At 44.1% G+C, this 19003-nt stretch overlaps 1 protein-coding gene across 2 annotated transcripts in view; it reads right to left on the bottom strand.

The window, feature by feature from the left end:
- USP6NL (USP6 N-terminal like) overlaps nucleotides 1-19003 on the bottom strand; it is a 1161829-nt gene that overhangs the window by 157273 nt on the left and 985553 nt on the right. The window lies entirely within an intron of this gene.

Raw genomic sequence — 19003 nt, 5'->3', positions numbered from 1 at the left:
CTCTCACAATAATCACTGAGGACGGTTATCTCAGTTTCTGCACATAATACGTGAATTAAATATTTGTGTTCTACATCTTACTTCTCCATCAACAGAGGAGTTCTTATCCAAGCTGGCTCAATACAAATAAAATAACAAAAATAACACCAGCGAAGGAATTCAGATAATCAACAAAAATACCCTTCTGTAAGATTTCACTGAAAAGACTGTATGCTGAAGAGCAGAAATACAGGAACCATTAAGTGCAAAACTGAATAGCATTGACTACCACTGAAAATTCATGGACATGTCTTGGACAAGCCTGCATGAGTCCCTTCTGTGATACCCGTCCTGGCTTTCCCTGTGGTATGGTCCCTTGCTGGGAGTCCCCAAGGTGGAGCCAGGCATCCCCGGAATTGGTGGGGCCGTTGTGGAGATTAGGCAAGCTAATGCCCAGAGTTGCCGAGTGGAACCCCTGATTATAGTAAGCACCGAAGCGAGAATTATCGAGTCCGCTGACCAAGGTCCACGACCCTGCCGCGTCGGGAATTGAACCCTGGTCCCGGCATGACTTCTGCTCTCAGGCCTGCCGCCTCTAACCAGTGAGCCACACTACTCTAATACTTCTACCAATCCGTATTCCTCTCCCTTTCCAGTGTTCCTTAGGCCCCTCTCATGCACCCTACTTCTGGTATAATGTACTGAAACATGATATGACAGCCTGATTGTCGGAAAATCTGAAGCTCACACCCCCTCAATCTTACTGACCAAGCTACGCCCCTCGGTTGGTTTTACAGATGTCTTGTGACAACAAACTATTGTTAATAGATTGTGTAATATAAAAGATGAATGTAAGGATTGCAAAAAGTATCTTTAACCAGTGGTGTAGCAAGGGTGAGGGACCGTTCTTATCGCTGGGGACCGCCACCTCTCCGGGCAGGCTTGTCAGCAAGAAAAGAGGAAGGCCACGTGGGCCCACCTACTTGTGTCATAGATAATCTCTGGGTTCGCACTCGCCCCTGCTAGGTCCCGGGGTGCTAACCCCCGGGACATAGCAGTTTCTTGTGGCCTAGCAGGACTTTTACTGCTCCAGCCAAGCCACAGCAAAAGCTCTGTTTCCAACAGGCAGGAGCGGCGAAATGCTTTCGCTTGCTGGAAGCGGAGCAGAGTTGTTTCAGACACAGGTAGCTATATGTTTAGAAGCTACCTATGTTTGACTTAAATGCCATCTTTAGCAGGATGCGGGGAGCCAGCAGGGACCCCGGATGCATTCAGGTTCCCCTCACAGTCCCTGTGGAGACTGAATGCCCTGGGTGCACCCAGGAGATATGGCCGGGCCCAGGGGATGAGGTCCCTGAGGCCGAAATAGGACCTTAGAGGGGCCCACATGGCCCTTCTCCACCATCTGAAAAAGATCATTCACACGCTGATACAGTCACACACTCACTTAGATCACACATTAGTGATGGTATTACTCAATAGTACAACTAGCATACTAATCTAACTTTTGTAGGTCTATCTAACCTACCAAATCATGGCGGGTTTACATCATGCCCGCCTACCACATCTTTGGCAATATACAGAGTGCCCTGATAGCACCCTAGGGAAAACTGAAAGTTGTGGTCTAAAGTGTTGAATATCACACACCAGCAGTTTATAACCTGGGGTGCATGGCTCCTGTTCCGGGCAATGGGACCGTCTAGATAATTAAATATTACCAGATTAAGTATGTAAATAAAAAGGCATATTGACATTTTTAAAAAAGCTCTGTAAATGTGAAGGTGTTGGAAACTGGTGGCTTGAAATTAAGTTAGTATCCTTATCTTGATTCGCAGGAGCAAACCAAGTATTTCATTTTTTGTGTAATTGTTTGGCGTCATCATTTTTCTGTGTTTGTGTATTGTTTTGAGCTTCAAATCGCAGAAATTGCTTAGGCCTTAGGTCCCTGGCTTCCACTAGCGATTCAGTGGAGATCCACAGAAATCTAAGGGTCAAGAAATACTGTCACAGACTGATCAAATTGTGATGTGCACAACATTTAGCACGGAGCTGATTGCTATAACATCACTATTTGGCAGACGGATAGAGACGAGATTTGGAGCAATGAGAGCAAAAATGAAACAGGATCAGTTGAAATGTTATGGTAAGAGCGAGAAATGTGAGATTAAGGGGCACACTGGGAATAACTGGTGATGCAGTCTAGGTTCTCTAGTGCTGAACCCAAAAGTCATCATGTCAATGCCATTCTGGTCAACAGCATTGTTTATCACAAAAGCAAGACCTACCGGATGCTGCAAGGATGGCGGTCTGCAGCTGTGGGTTTAAACCCACTTATGAAATATCTATATTTAGATGTTGAAAGCTAGACCAGTAAGGCGGTAAGACTCTTCCTAATGGGCAAGGTCCCATTTCAATTTACTTGATACTTCCGAACAACATCAATGCCAAACCACACAAACAGATGCAGTCACTGATGTTTACTGCCTATTTGGCTGGCTGTGTACATGGCTAATCCCTTCCGGCAATCTTGGGCCTGGTTCACATGTGCTGTAGATGTATGCTCCCTCATAAAAACTGAAAGGTTCCAGTTGGATACGTAATAATTGGAAGCGGACTTGTACTTTTTGTGTGAGGTTATAATTTCTAACAAATCCTCCCTCCCCCCAATTGTTTAAGCTCAGTCCATATTTTCAAGGTCAACGCAAGATGCTGTTGATGAGCTCAGACCATAATTCTCTCGCTGTGAAGCTCACGGAGAGAAAGTATTTCTATATTTGCAACAGCTGCAGGTCAGCAAAGGCAATCACTAAGACCATGCGGCACATTCTGAGAGCAGAGGCAAACAAGAGGTCGCTGCAAGATAGTGTAGGGATGCTGCTGAATTATACACAACTTAGTAGCGGCTCAGCTTCACGTCTCCCAGACCACATCATTCAGGGCGAGCCGGTGGAGTAGTTGCTTCTTGGTAGGACTGTGTTGGTAGCCTGCTAGGTTGCTACAGGCCTGTTCTCAAGTTTTAGGACAAGGAGAAGGCAATTTCTCTAAGAGTTGCAGGCAAATTCACTTTCAATAATCCAAACAATAGACAACATAGGTGTGGGTGTTTTTTTAAGCAGCATTCAAACTGAAACAGTTTTATCCTGCTTTACCATTGCAGCACCTACCAGAGGGATCCCGGTGATTTCCTTGGAAAATACAGTTAGAGGTTTTTTTTTCTCAGAGTTCAAAATTTTGTATCTTCTGTATGCGAATAAGCAGGAATTTTCTGGTAGTTGAGTGTAGTTGAGTGTGCAATCAAGTCCAATATTAACAGTCACAATCTAAGTGAGGCAAAGCTAATTGATCTATATCAACTTTCTGGTGGTCAAGTGGCTGCTGGCTGACATTGGCATTTCGTCCAATCCCCTAATCTCTGGAATGCCAATAAGTTATGAGATAGTAAAAAGTTTCTTATTATCATGGCAATGAGAGAAAGCATTAGGAGGTGCACAATTATATATATATATATATACATATACATACACAGAGAACATGGAACCACCGGGACAGCAGGTGTCTAGAGGAAAGGCGGGGGCTCCCATGGTCTGTAGGGTGGCTCCAAATGGGTGGAAGGGAGTCCTGGTCAGATAGAGATATTTTGGAGAATTAAAAAGAGGAAAGGAACCAGAGGTGAAATACCAGGACAGCAGTCAGGGCAGAGAAAAGGAGGGTCTGCAAACAGTAATTTTTTTTACCTGTAAGGAAAATGCTGGAAACACTTTGGCTTCATTGTGAGGGGAACAGGTTGAGTTTTGTAGGGGATGAAGAAACTGAAAGGAATGGGAGGGAGGAGAAGAGGTGGGGTTAATTACTATTAAAGCCAGGGAGGGAAGAATCAGTCAGGTGAGGATGCAGAATGGGAACAGTACAATTCCTTACTTAGGAAACCTGTTTCAAGAAAGTGTGGGGAATGCAAAGGGAGGAGGAAGAATTCAGAATGGGAACAGCACCAATCCTTACATGCTTCAGGTTAAGGAAATCCGTGCCCACTTTGAGGGAAAGAGAGGCCAAGAGTGACACCTGGAGCTAACTGAACTGTTGAAAGAGGGGTCAGACACTAAAGTGGGTAATGTGAACGCTTAATACTGTTGATACAATTCGTAAGGACTAACATAGCATTTGCAAGTATATGTTCTATACATAGTTTTTATTAGTGAATATCTTTACGTTGGGTGTCTCCCAGAAGAGATGCGGATAAATGCTTACTTGTCATACTGAAAAAAATCACATTTAACTGAAAAAAATACTTTGTGTACTGGGTGATCCCTTACAGGAACTCATATTCAATGACATAAGGAAGGTGAACATGTTGAGACTTTTGAGGCCATAAGACAAGCGTATAACTTCTGTTTGCCACAAAGGGCAAGAACCAATTTAGCACTGCTCTTAACATGCAGAAATGGAGGAAAACACTATATACTACTACATCAAAGCATTTAGTAGCCGATGAGGAGTGAAGCTGCGCCTCCTAAGGTGTAGAGTTTAAGACATCATCATTACAACATCTGTAGACATAAAACGGAAAGAGTGCAGCCAAACAGAGCCTTATAATTGAAGAACCCCCCACACTAGCCATTACTTAACAGTATAGAATAGTACACAAGGCACTGCAATGCTTGAGGGAATTAAGGTCTTGAATAAAAAACACTCGGGTGAAAGGCAGGATGAGGATAGCAATGCAATCACGAACACATGCTAGTGATTATTAGAGAAATAGCACAATATTAACAGCCCAACAGGATCAGACACTCAGAAGATCACACCCTTTGGAGACGTGTTACCAGCAGCGGAGTAGGTGATGAAGGGACGGGTTATAAGGAAAGGTGAGAAGCAGTCGTCAAGAACGAGTAACTGAGGAAAAGCTAGCAGTATTCAAGGCGTACACACTATTAATCCTCCACAAAGCATTTATTATGGAATACCTATGATGAGAAGTGCAATGGCCAAAGCCAAATAAAAAAAACGTATAACAAGTGTAATCTGAATTTAAAAACGGTGGCATGAAAAATAATGAAGAAAAAAATGGCGTTGGTGTAAACTAGACATGGCCTTCTCTCTCCAGACCACACAATAGTAAGATGAAAATTCCAGATGGTCACCATGATTTATCGGGCAAAGGAATCCGCACGCCTGAAGAAGTACAGGGAACAGAGATATTTATACAAAAGGGTATTCTGTGAAGGCGATAATGTGAAAAACAAGTACTAAGTAGACTCAAATCTCTAGTGGATACATTACCTGTGGTGCACCTCACCTGGAATTCAATTACTGAAGCTTGGGTTATACGTGAGTAAAAGCTGATGATTGAATTAATGATCATGATTTTATTTAGTTTTGGTACCACTTATATTGCCCAAATTGACATTGCTCCATTAACTACCTCGGAAGGATATAATCATCGAATCTGCCATATTAGGATACGAACATGAGAACTTTGTTAACCACCCACACAAAGGGAATTTTAAGGCTTAAGAGCAAGGACCCCTTTGAAATGTATTTGAGGTAAGCACCAATATTTTTTTATATAGTTTATATTGTTGTTTTCTTCTGGTTTCCCTAATTTCACACATACATTACAATATCTAACTAGTAATCTCTCACTTCAAAAATAATTAAAACCGTGTTTTTGTACTTGCAATACAACATTTTACAGCTGCTATTAGCACGAATTTAATTTCTCTCTTTCTTCCTGAGATTACATTAGAAAAGAACATTTCAGGTGCTGTTTTTTCCTGTACACAGTGAACAAAATCGAATGCCACCCGTTCACCCTGTGTTCAATTAGGCCACATGCTACCTCAGGCTTTGTGCAAATGTGTTTGGGCGCCAGAACCTTTCAAACAATTATAACACATTCAGGGAACCAAGTTTAACAAACATTTTCATTGCAGGGAACTTGGAAAGAGAACGTGCATTCCAGGCACGGTAAGACTTTTAGCCTCTTACCTCACAGTCGGTACCTGTCTTTCTGACTTCTAAAGTGAGTTTTTAAACACACCGGTGACAGGCTAGCAATTAGGCTTGGAGCTACTGAAGGCTTTTGTGAACACAGCTGAAAGGTGCAGCCCTGCTCTAAAAGAGCAGAGTTAACCCATTCAAGGGAACGGTTGTACCCTACACTACAGCTATCTGAGTTATATGTACCAGTAGCTCACATTATAGCAATGGCATTAGGAAGTGACACACATGTATGCATGCACTCATCAGAAAATAATAAAGGTATCCATCCCCTTTGAGCTACACCTGACATGTTAAACTAGGATAATGTACCGCTTGTCCATTATCTTATAAAAACCCTAGGAAAATGATCCTCAGTCGAACCAAAGCAACCAGAATACCACAGTAAGACAGCTTGCAAGTCTGAGAGAGTACTAAAAGAGGGTTCTTTAAGCTATTCACTTTTGGGAAGAACCAGAATCCCATTCACTATGTCGTCCCACTCCACTCATAAAAAAGAAGGGCTGTGGATTTTACATCAGGCTTTCTTAAGGAAGACCCACAGTAGATTTTTCATTTGTACGCATAACGCTGGCTCATTTTATTTTATGTTAATCGAGATTTTTATAGCACTGCATTGCCATCAGTAAGGCCTCACGGTGTTGTCATGTTCCAGTAACCCCTCAGTGAGGAAAGATTACAAAATGGATCACACACTAGCTATCCAAAATCTAGGTTCAATCTCTACTATAAATACGATGATCACTATAGTTCAAGTGTGTGTTTAGGTATGCCTGAGGATAAAAGAAGCTCTGTCATCATGAAAAGGGTTATTTTTAGGACTTTGCGATCTACCTATTTAGATCCCCGGAAGTATGCATAAGTATCAAGACAGTTACTGTGAAATCTATAGTGATCTAACAAGTATGGGGAATGGGGTCCCTCGCTCGCCCGTCGCAATGGATCCACGAGATCCAGCGAGGGTGAAGCTAGGTGCTGAGCGGGTGCTGAGCGTTGCGGGCGTAAGAGACCTTACTTTGGAGACATCATTCTAACCAGATAAGTTGTATGAATGGAATCCTGCCAGTTCTAAAATTCTCCTTTGTGTGTATTTGTTTCTCTCTCCCCCTTATTTACAGGGTGTGCCATTGTCGCTCCCACCCCCCTCCTGTGTTCTATGGGGCGTGGATCTATTTCTTTACAAGTGAGGACATTCATCCTATATCTTGTATTTTGTGTTGTGTGCGTGGGTAATGTATATACCACGGCCAGCAGTGTCACGGCGCATCGCACCGGGATGCTGCCTCAACGTTGCTTTTCCCTCGGGGTCCATTCCCTGACACCCCACCATAGGTAGCAAGATATTTCTTGTACTTCCTCACAAGTAGACTTAGACATGACTAGTCTGCCTGCTTAGCCACTGTTGCTATACCACACATATGCAACAGCCTGCGCTGAATAGATTTAATCAGCGTTAGTTGAGGCCCCTCCACTTCGGATTTCGGCATGAGTTCAACTACGCAACCCAGACATACCGGCCACGGCCCTTGATAGGTATGCTAGCACGTGTCAAGCCACAAAGTCACTCTTTATGGCCACTGTACATATGCACAAACCAATGATATGATATCTTTGTGTTTATGTTTGTATTTGTCTGTCTGTCATTTTTTCTACCTACAGACTCCTAGGTTCCTCGCAAAAGAAGTAAAACCCCACTACTTATGAGTTTGTTTCTTTTTGCACCAATTTACACATAGTGCTATTTTTAACTTTCACGACCATTGGCAGGGCGGGCCTTAGCGCGCCCCTCCTGTCATTGGCACACTCGCTTACCGGTCCTGATGAAAGCCCAGTAAAGTAAAACATAAAAACGGGCAGAAACATGTTGACCTTCTTTACAGGGTAAACACCAGTATAAAGTAATTGGCTAGTTTCCCTTCACATATCTCATTTTTTAATATGTCAGGTTGACCAATGAATAAAGTTTTGTTTGGTACAACCTTTGACATTTTTAACCTCAGTATATTTTTTCACACTTCATCTTCACACAAAAACCTGCTCCGCAGTCTCCTGGCGTCGCAGCACACCGGGGAGGTATTCGATCTCTCCCGGTGGACCCGATGATGAAGCATGTCACCACTAGGGTGAGTGAGGGTTTCCTGAAAAAACAGTGTATTTTTTCTTGAAATTTGGTCTTACCATCGGACCATTTACAACTGGCCTCAGACTTCACGTGCGACACCCACCTCCTTTATATACTTTATCTTTATGGTCACTCTTCTTTTGATTACCTGTATATTGCTTGGGGACTAAGAGTGCCCTAAAACCCTCTCTCTCCTTTTGTTGAGATATAGAGAGAGGAGATGGTGCAGCAACTTTGAAGTAATGGTGGAAGTTTTTTGACAACAGCTGTAGTTCAGAATGTGCGCAATATCACAGTGAACGTGGGTGCTTAGAGAGTAAGTCTGCCTGGGAAGGAAACAACAATTTACAACCTACATTTCAGCCACAATTACTGAAATGAATTTTTTATTACCTGTTTAGGCAAGAAACTCATGAACAGTTTTCACTGCCAGCTTGACTTTGCTTTCTCTGAAGAAACAACTGGCAGATGCCTTTCCCATTTGTGCACGGTATTTTAAATGTACATCTCTGTTACAAACTTAGAGAAGAGGAAGCATTTCTAAAACTTTCAGAGGTGAGAGGTTATTTGGCAGAAAGACACAATTAGGGCAAAGATAGGGCTACTTCTGTGTCAGAGGGTTTCCTGGAGTGTGAAAGGTAATTATTTTTCTCGCTATGAGAGTAGATAATCGGGAGATGTTATGACACAGTCTGATGTTCACACCGAGCTTCATAATTCTTCTAACACAGTTTGTTAAGGAGCCAGCTAGTAGAATTCAGACACTGCTCGAAATTAAATGCTTTCACTACATTTGGAATCTCGGGTACAAAAGAAATTCCTTCCTGAAGGGACTTTGAAACAGGTGTCATAGTTGCTCGTCACATTGGGGTGATTTAAACATTGGTTAAATGAGCTGAACGCTGACACAAATGCTATTTCAAACTGGAACATAATTCACAAAAGAAAGACAAAGACAAAAACATTCCTATCTCAAACTGGAACATAATAATTTATAAAGGAAAGACAAAAACAATGTACCACTACACAGCTTTCTTAGAGGATGGTCACCGTTCTAGGATGATAAAATATTTAGAAAACATGTAAATAATAGACAGTTTTACATGTTTTACTGAACGAAAATCAACAGATGGTTCTGAAAATATTTGTAAACTACCCACTAAAACATACCATGATTTTTTTTCTCACAACTGTACACATCCAGTCTTTTTATAAGACTTTGCTGGGTAGAAGCAAACAAGCCACATACCACTATGCTAGCTAGCTGGATTTTGCTGAAGGGGCTTCAGATGGAAGCAAGCATTCACTCAACTCAATTTTTAAAAAGTATGTTCAGTCACATCTTTCCAGATTTAAATTCCAAGCAGAAAAGAAAACGTTATAACCCTGTAACTCAGTTCTTTGCTACATAAGACACTTATTAGCAAGCTCAGACCCATGAGGCTGTGGAACCCGGTATGTTTAAAAAATCTTGTTTCAGCATCTTTTATACTTCATTTGGATTAGGTGCATGTAGTTCTGTGGTCCGACGAGACTGAAAAGTTTCCACGATACTTTTGTTGTTACACCATCTCAGATAACATTTAGTAGCATAAAGGGAAATAAAATCCCACGATACACTACGCAGAAAGAGAAAACTCTGTGTGATCGAACAGACCAAGTTTAATAAAATACAACTGGTCACTTTATCGGACTGCCGGAGATACTGAGGGATGGAAGGGATGAGCCCAAATGCAACGTAGGGCAAAAACCTGATGCCTTAGAATACTGTAAAGAGATCTGTAGAGATTGCCTTTGATGAGTCAACACCGACCAGATTAAACGTCAAAACTCTCTCTCTAGTGATATCGAGAAACTTTCAAATTACTTCCTTGAACAGTTTCCAGACGCTTGCTTAAGAAGCAACCTATTTCCTTCCAGGAAATATTCCACTGTTAATTCATTTTGATGTTGGTTTCGTCCTCTCACAATAATCACTGAGGACGGTTATCTCAGTTTCTGCACATAATACGTGAATTAAATATTTGTGTTCTACATCTTACTTCTCCATCAACAGAGGAGTTCTTATCCAAGCTGGCTCAATACAAATAAAATAACAAAAATAACACCAGCGAAGGAATTCAGATAATCAACAAAAATACCCTTCTGTAAGATTTCACTGAAAAGACTGTATGCTGAAGAGCAGAAATACAGGAACCATTAAGTGCAAAACTGAATAGCATTGACTACCACTGAAAATTCATGGACATGTCTTGGACAAGCCTGCATGAGTCCCTTCTGTGATACGAAATATGTATGTTGAGCACCACTATAGAATGCAGGATATAGCTCAATGAGTATTAAAGATTTGCAAGATCAGGACCACTGTATTTGTTTAAATGTTGTTTTGAGTTTCAATGTGGTTGTGTAGTCGAGATAACATCTGAGGCCCCTTCTCGAATCAAGGTCAAGGTCCACTCAGCGAGAACCATGCAACATTGACATTCTTGAATATGAAGATTAGGGAAGGTGGCGAGTGACTTTAAAGATTATACAATAAAAAACAATCATCAGGGCATGTATGAGCTGGACTTTATTTAGGTACTCATACATTGTGTCCATATCCATGGCTGCATCAGCCACATTAGAATCCATAGGATCAAAGTTGGAGGCAGAAGTAGGGCAAGAAACTGCTAAGTCACGTGGGGGGGCTGGCGGGGAAGCAGTTTAAGTAAATCTATCATGAAAGTGATTTCATAATGTGTTAAAAATTCCACTAGATCCTGTTACCGAGAAGCGTGGGGCTGAGCTGATGGACCTTGGGTATTAGGAAAATGGAACTTCTGCTGGCTGTAACCCCAGGAAAGTTAATGTGATGTATACAATGTGCAGGTGGCAAGAACATGAAGAATTTAATATTTTGCTGACTACACATCATTCAAGTAAACAAGCTTTGAAAATGCAATTGTCTCGCCTTTTATTAAGGTAAAGCCATTTGCTTTGCTAATGGTATCGTATAGCAAAGCAAATGGCTTTACCTTAATGAAAGGCGAGACAAATTGCATTTTTAATGCTTTTATTTTTATAGCGCTAACCTCTACTGGAGTTATGTAAGTGCCGCTATGGCCGATCATGCTGGTACCTGATTCACGGTCACTCATGTCATGCCATCAGAGAGTAGAGAGTGAGTAGTAGAGAGTGAGTAGTAGAGAGTAGAGTGAGTAGTAGAGAGTGAGTAGTGATTAGTATAGAGTGAGTAGTAAAGAGTAGTAGAGTAGTAGAGAGTGAGTAATACAGAGGGAGTAGTAGAGAGGGAGTAGTAGAGTAGTAGAGAATGAGTAGAGAGTAGAGTAGTATAGAGTGAGTAGTAGAGTGAGTAGTAGTGAGTAGCAGAGTAGTAGAGAGTGTGTAGTAGAGTAGTATAGTGAGTAGTAGAGAGTGTGTAGTAGAGAGTGTGTAGTAGAGAGTGTGTAGTAGAGAGTGTGTAGTAGAGTGTGTAGTAGAGAGTGTGTAGTAGAGAGTGTGTAGTAGAGAGTGTGTAGTAGAGAGTGTGTAGTAGAGAGTGTGTAGTAGAGAGTGTGTAGTAGAGAGTGTGTAGTAGAGTGTGTGCAGTAGAGAGTGTGCAGTAGAGAGTGTGCAGTAGAGAGTGTGCAGTAGAGAGTGTGCAGTAGAGAGTGTGCAGTAGAGAGTGTGCAGTAGAGAGTGTGCAGTAGAGAGTGTGCAGTAGAGAGTGTGCAGTAGAGAGTGTGCAGTAGAGAGAGTGTGCAGTAGAGAGAGTGTGCAGTAGAGAGTGTGCACAAGAGAGAGAGTGCAGTAGAGAGAGTGCAGTAGAGAGAGTGCAGTAGAGAGAGTGCAGTAGAGAGAGTGCAGTAGAGAGAGTGCAGTAGACAGTGTGCAGTAGACAGTGTGCAGTAGACAGTGTGCAGTAGACAGTGTGCAGTAGACAGTGTGCAGTAGACAGTGTGCAGTAGACAGTGTGCAGTAGACAGTGTGCAGTAGACAGTGTGCAGTAGACAGTGTGCAGTAGACAGTGTGCAGTAGAGTGAGTACAGTTGGTCCTGGTCTGCAGGAACTCCTGGTTGATGGCATCGGCCAGGTTGAAGTTCAGCACATCGGTGCCAGCATAGGTCCGGAGCGTGGCCGCCCGACTGGCCCGGAAGCTCGAGTATGAAGGAGCAGCGGAGCTCCTGGACACCTGGTAGACCCTAGAGGACAAGTTGCTGGTGGAGCTCCCCTTGGAGCCCAGGAAGGGCGCGGGCCACCGAGGGCGAAGAGATCCCGAAGGCCCTGCGGTAGGACACCCTCTGGCTGGAGGAGTAGGACTGGCTCATGGTGGGGGCTGGTGGTGGTCCTGTAGGATGTGCGGGGTACTATGGCTGCGGGAGGCTCCCTGAGGGGGGCTGGGATTAGGTAAGGTGGAGTGAGAAAGATCTGGCCGGCCCAGAGACTATTTGTACTCTTGCTGATGTCAGCAGAGTCCCGGGACGCCCCAACTCCAGCATCCCCCCTCTCATTCAGATGCCTGAGCTTACAGTAACCTCAACAGCTGTCAGGCTTTTTTGGGATACGAGGAAGTTAATGGACGGAGACACGCAGCGGTGGGTGGCACGATTTGGCCAACGTCAACCAGGACCTCCCACTGCTCTGTGGGGGCTGGGAGCAGCCCTGCAGCCCAAGAGGCTTGTAGGGGCATGTGGAGATCGCCAGCAATGGCACGAAGGTCAGCAATGGCACGAAGGTTTACCAACAGGGAGGGGTCTCGGACAGGTTGGGAGGGCTGGGGCAGAGCCTGGCACCTGTCTGACAGGCAGCTCACTCGGGCCCCATCCATACCGGCCTGCTTACGTCACAGCTGTGGCCTGTGTTTGACCAAGGACCGGCTCCTCCCTCCACCCAGCCAGACTTCCAGAGGTGTCCTCGAGTAGCTCGTCCTGCCCCAGCCCTGCTGGCTGGTTACAAGCACAAGCCCATGGCTGCCTCTATCCCATGACAAAGAGAAAGGAGCCTCGCCCATTGGCTGATAGGGGTCATGGATTCCCAGAATACAAAAGTGCATTTAATCTAGCGCCTGGATACCCTATTGAGTGATTTGCTGAGCTACATAAATCTCGATTGATTGACTGATTAAATCACGCGTCGAACAAACTGCTGAAAATCACGAATGAAAATGAATTTTAACTTCTGTGAAGAGTAGGATACTTGAAGCTAGAATCGACCAGTGCAGGGGGAGGCCCCTTCCTCTCTAAGAGCCCCCGGGGCTTCGGTGTGCGAGGTTCAGCAGTATCTCGTGGTCTGCCTTCCATGCGACTCCTGGGGTTGTTGTGTTACTCTGTGCGGTGATGAGTGGCATGGATACATTAACATACAGCAGACACATTAACAAGCGAAGCTATCTTGATATCAAATCCAGTGACCTACATTCCCCATACAAATCACTAGCAGAAGCTTTACTCCACAGACCGGATCACATCTACTTACCTGCATTTGACCCCGTGACCCACAGTTTCCGCACAGGTGCATTCACCCACTGCACTATCTTTGCGGTTTGTGGAATTCTGCTTTTAACTCCCCCGGGAAGGAGACAAGAGGAGTGGAGATAGAAGAGGGCCCGATAAAGACGGGTGCATTCTGGAGCGGATACCAATAGCGCAGCAGAAGAACTCTCTCAGGCCACGTGGTGTAAGTGACATCTGCGCGGCATGGACCAGGCTACAAAAGGGAAGTACTCACTCAGCTCAGACTGAAAGCGCGAAGGTTCCACAGCTTTTTAGGACCCAAGCGTTTTAACTTAATAATAATTGTAAAGAAAGGACACCACAGGCTGATGAGCGCCACGTACACATTAAAGAACGCATCGAGTTGTGTGTGGGCTCAGAGTCTCATATATTCGAACCTCTATGTGTTTATGATATGCATGAGCACTACAATGAAAGGGAAACATCAAAATCCCCCCGCCCCCGACCCAAGGATGAGCAGAAAGAAGGAAAACAACCACGAGAGAGAAAGAGTATACGCACGGGAAGGTAAAAACAGAATAAAGAGCAGAAGTGAGGAAATACCAGTAGTAGGTGGGGAAGGGAGGAAAGAATGAGATGGCCAAGAGGAAAAAAAATGGTGAAAAAAAATATATTGGGAAAGGTGGCTAATCTGTTCCCGCCCTTCCTTCCACGATTCCGGCATTCTGATAAAAAATCTCCTCTTGCTGTAATTAGGGCTCTGAGCCGCCAGTACACGCTCCGCGCTTTCATTTTCGAGAACAAACATTTACCCAGGTCTCGGGCTGGCTTGCACTTTTCTGCCCAGGTCCGAGGTCCGTCCTGGATAAGGTTACCCCGGCCCGCAGCGGAGCTCACACTGTCCTGACTGTTCCAAGCGGGCCGCCCGGGCTCTGCGGCCGGAACACTCACGGACCAGTTTCCAAGCAGATCGAGGGAACCAATAGCGCCATCTGAACACAGGCACTCCGAAAATCATGCTTCATTGGAAAGGACTGGGGACGCCTTCCTTAAAACGTTTCAGAAATTTAGAAAAGAGTTTTGCAATAGTCTGTAAAACAAGCGCTCGCCACAGAGTTTTCTCTTTGTCTGCCATCCCACTTGGATGGCCTCGGCCAGACTTCCTTCAGCTGCGAAAGGTTTATTATCTGTATGGGGCCATCTGTTTCACCCCCATAAAGATAACAAAGCTTTTGCAGCAGAAGGAAGTCAGGGAAGTCTGTCCAAGTGGCATGGACGAAAAAGAGAAAAGAGTATGTCATCAACGCCTCTTTCTCAATGGCTGGCCACCGTTTAGCATGAACTGTGATGCCAGCCAATGGGAAAGAGGGGCGTGGCTTAAAGCCAGCTAGTGAAATGTCCCCATAACACTAAATCTCGCCAGCGAGACTGCGCATGTGCGCAGTCTTACGCTAGGCTTCGACCCTAAAAACAGCTACCTGGAAGAAAAGACACAGATTCACAAACTGCCACTTCAGGCAGAGCATGTTGTACCCCCAAACACATAAAGCCAGGCTCCTTACACTATGACAATAAAAAGAAAGCACTAAAGTGGCACCTGCTCCTTGGCTACGGCTATTAGGGATCACGATTTCTGTGATGGCATTGAGTGCAGGATCAATTAATCAAGGGACCATGAACACTGAACCCTGTAGGAGGTTGTGAGGCATCTCTGAGTAACTTTGCGTTCAATTTTGGTCTGTAGAGGACTCTGGTGCTTCATAGTACCTCAGCAACATAGCCACTTCTCTTATCTGGCTTACACTACATTTGAGAAATGTCTATCCTATCCTAGACTTCTTATAAACTGGGGCCTCCCCTCTTTACCATGCAAGCTGGAATGAGGGTCCAGTACTGTTAACACAGAAGCATAGACCTTCAGTGCAGGATCAACACATTCTACAGCATGAAGACTGGAAGAATTCAGGATGGTTCTGCCTGGGACAACAAATACCTTAGATAACTGATTTAGGCTCTACAAGCATTGAGGACAAGATTAATTTCCCGCTGAAACATTCTTGATATTAGGCCTAGAATGGATCTCAAGGAACTCCCTTATGCTGGGCTGACACTTTGCGATCACACTACGCAGAGATGCCACTAGCACCGATAATTCTTAAGACTCCAGAGACTTCTCTGATTTGATATACCGATCCAAGAAGAAGACAGCAAGCAGTCCATGAAAAGAGGTATTTACTACCACTTTGCATTTAAAAAATGAAATCTCCGAGTTTATAAGGATGTGAATTTCTAATATGTGTGCCTGAGACGCTCATGACTCAGCACAGAGTACATACACATTTGAAATTTGCTTCAGAAAAGTAGGATTTGAATCCTATGTTGTGTAGTACTCAAGAGAGCCCATGAGAAAAAGTAAGATAACAGAAGAAAAATACTTCCTAGCTTCCTAGCTGCATCATACTCCATGAGTGCAGAAAAATAACTGATGGAGGGTGAGCCATAATATGCTAGGAGGGATGAAATGGAGCACAAAACTTCTACACAAGAACATTTATGGTTTTATTTTTGCTAGGCAAAGAATGCCGTTGTACCATGTTGGCTTGTATGGTTATCTACAAGTCTAAATGACTGGCGAAATGGCATGTAAGAGTACCTTTTGGAGACAAACTGCTACAGCACGCCAAAATTCTGTGTTCATCTGTGGTTCAGATGGGTCTCTCACCCAACACATTTTGGAGCATTGTTAATGGAGTAGCATCCTTTGAGACTGTTTCCCAAGTATGTCAAAGAACATTCCAAGGAGCAGTTATTGTTTCAATATCCCCTTGCTTCAATATCAGGCCTTTCAATACTTCTACTTTCACCCATAAAGTTACACAGGTTTACTATCAACAATTGAGGAGATTATCTACCAGGGGTATACATTTTTCAATGCATGAAGTTAAGCTTTGGTGTGCTTGCTGCTGCCTTTATAAACTGTATCTTTTTTGTTAGAAATGATTTTCCATTAAATAAAGAGAACCCCAAAGTGTAGAATGCTCCTTATACCATCACCACACAGTGTCCGATACTATGTTCGTCATGCTGGAGATATGGATATCCCACGACCTAATATTCACCTGACATTTTACTCTTTGGTAGAAGGCTTCTTCCTTGGATTAGTTTTGCTTCATTTCAGTTTCATCATGGAATAAATCCAGTGGAACTGTCAACAACATGCCCATTCAAGAGAGACGAAAGTTTATAAATTTAACAAAGTAAAATATATTTTTGAATTATTATCGCTGGAGGCACTTACAGCCACCTATTACGAGTGCTTTGGTAATTTTGTTGAGACAAGGAATAAACTGAAATAGCTAATATGATGAAAAGTTGAGGATTTAATTAAAGGACAATATTTATTTTTGTCTTAAACAAATTGAACTGTCTTGTTAGGTTTCAGAAACAAAGTTGCACGGGCGAAAGGCAGGAAAAGGAAATCTCAACATGGAAATACAAAAAGGAAGCAGGGACAGCCTGATAAGCATGAGGTTGAGGTTATGTACTTCAAGTTCCACTACTGCACTATCTCTTCCTGTCTCACAGGACGTCCACCTAGAGAGGGTGTACTGTTTTTCACAGGACAATATAATGCAACTTTCAATTGAAGTTGTTGTGTTTGTGTATTGAGTAGACCCGCTGCGCACTCTCTTCATTTTCCTTTTTTCTTAGTACTTCAGTAGTAGTGACCAATATACTCAAAGAAACATGGTCCTGCAGTTCTCAGAGGCGTTCCCAAAACCCTTTTTCCTGCAGGGGGCAGAGACCTCAACATCCACCTACATGGACCTACGGTCCGCATATGTAACTTACAACCCAAAAAAAATCCATAATGCATATGGGTGATATTCTCTGAGCACCACTCCCTCTGAAGTTCTGGGAATTTATTGTGAGTCTCAATCATAAACAGACCAGGCATTTTACAAAATGTATACCAATTAGTAGCAATATGATAAGATAGATGGTGAGGAGGACGTGGAGGAGTACCAGCTTAACTGGGCACCAAATGACGCATGAAACAAGGATCCTACAAGAGCGGATGCAGGAAAGTCTCTGATCGTAAGTAATGCTGCACAAGAATTGTTGTCAATTTCAAAAACGTCTACTGCAACATTCCAAACAACTATAAACAGAAGCGGCAGCTGCTACCTGCTAGCAACAGTGGGGTTGGTGGGGAAAATAGGTTAACAAAAAAAATCACTGGAAACCGGGGCGTGGCTTGTATGGCAAAGGGAGTAGCTGCCTAAGTCCGGAGCTCCGTCAGACCCCGGGACTCTAACGAAACAAACAGCGAGATGCCGACATTGTCTAAGCAGACAAAACGGCACTACGGACATCGGAAAGAGGCAGGAGTAAGAAGAAAGCAGTGGAGGCAACAAGGGCGAGATAAAAACACCAAAACTCCCATCCTCGCATCGGACAAAATAAAAAAAACGCACAAGAAACAAGATGGCGCCGGAAGGAGATACACCTAAGTGACTAACTAGGAGGCAAAACACCGCGGGCAGAACCAAATAAAAGGACACGAAAGGTCAGTGGGCACTGAGACGCTTAGCAACGCTAACGCTAACGCGCTGCACTCCCCCTCCAAAGTCAAAACAAGCACGCCGAGCACAGCTGAGTACTCCGGCAACAAAACCGAAAGCGAAACTCACCCAGGGCGCGGCCATACTGGGAGAGGCATAAGAAAGGAACTGCTCTAGCTGGAGCTATCAAAAGCCGCAGTGGGGGAAACAGACAGAAATCGCCGGTAAAGCCTGGGAAAGCCGCTGACACCAAAGCGCAACAGGCTCCCCACCCCCGCCGCACGAAACGAACACGACCGAAAGAGACTATCCTCCGAGGCGCCGCCATCTTGAGAGAGGGGAATAAGACGCCTGGGGCCGTAAACAAGCGGGAGAGTAAGAAGGAAACAAACAGGCTCCAGAGGGATTAAGAACCATCGCCTAGAGACAAACCACCGCCAAAGCCAAACACAAGAAGTACAGCGATCAAAAAGACGTCAACACCAACCACACTGCAGCCTTCTCATCTCACCCTCCCAACCCCAGCCCGAAACGAGATAAAACAAAACCAAAAGTGTACATCCTTTCGAGGGCGCAGCCATCTTGCAGGAAAGGCATAAGAAGGAGGTGCCAGGAACGAAACGAACAGCCCACCGGGGGGGGGAGAAACTGAGAAGAGAGAGAACCAGAGAGAACCGCTGCCGCTTAGAATAACTGTGCAAATAAACACCTGAAGTGCGCTAAAGGAGCGGGGAAGAACATTAACCACGAGTAGATAGTAGCACAGGCGAGGGAGGACCACAGTACACAGTGCCAAGTACGAATAGACGAATCGGGAGCGCCTCGCGCAAGTACAATTAAACAAGCTGTGCTTGATCTATGAGTATCAAGGGCACAAGCAGGGCGTGCAAGGGCTCCAACACACA

Source organism: Lissotriton helveticus, chromosome 1_1 (assembly GCF_964261635.1).
Source record: "Lissotriton helveticus chromosome 1_1, aLisHel1.1, whole genome shotgun sequence".
In the NCBI taxonomy this organism is placed as follows: domain Eukaryota; kingdom Metazoa; phylum Chordata; class Amphibia; order Caudata; family Salamandridae; genus Lissotriton; species Lissotriton helveticus.
This window is presented reverse-complemented; position numbering and strand designations above follow the sequence as displayed.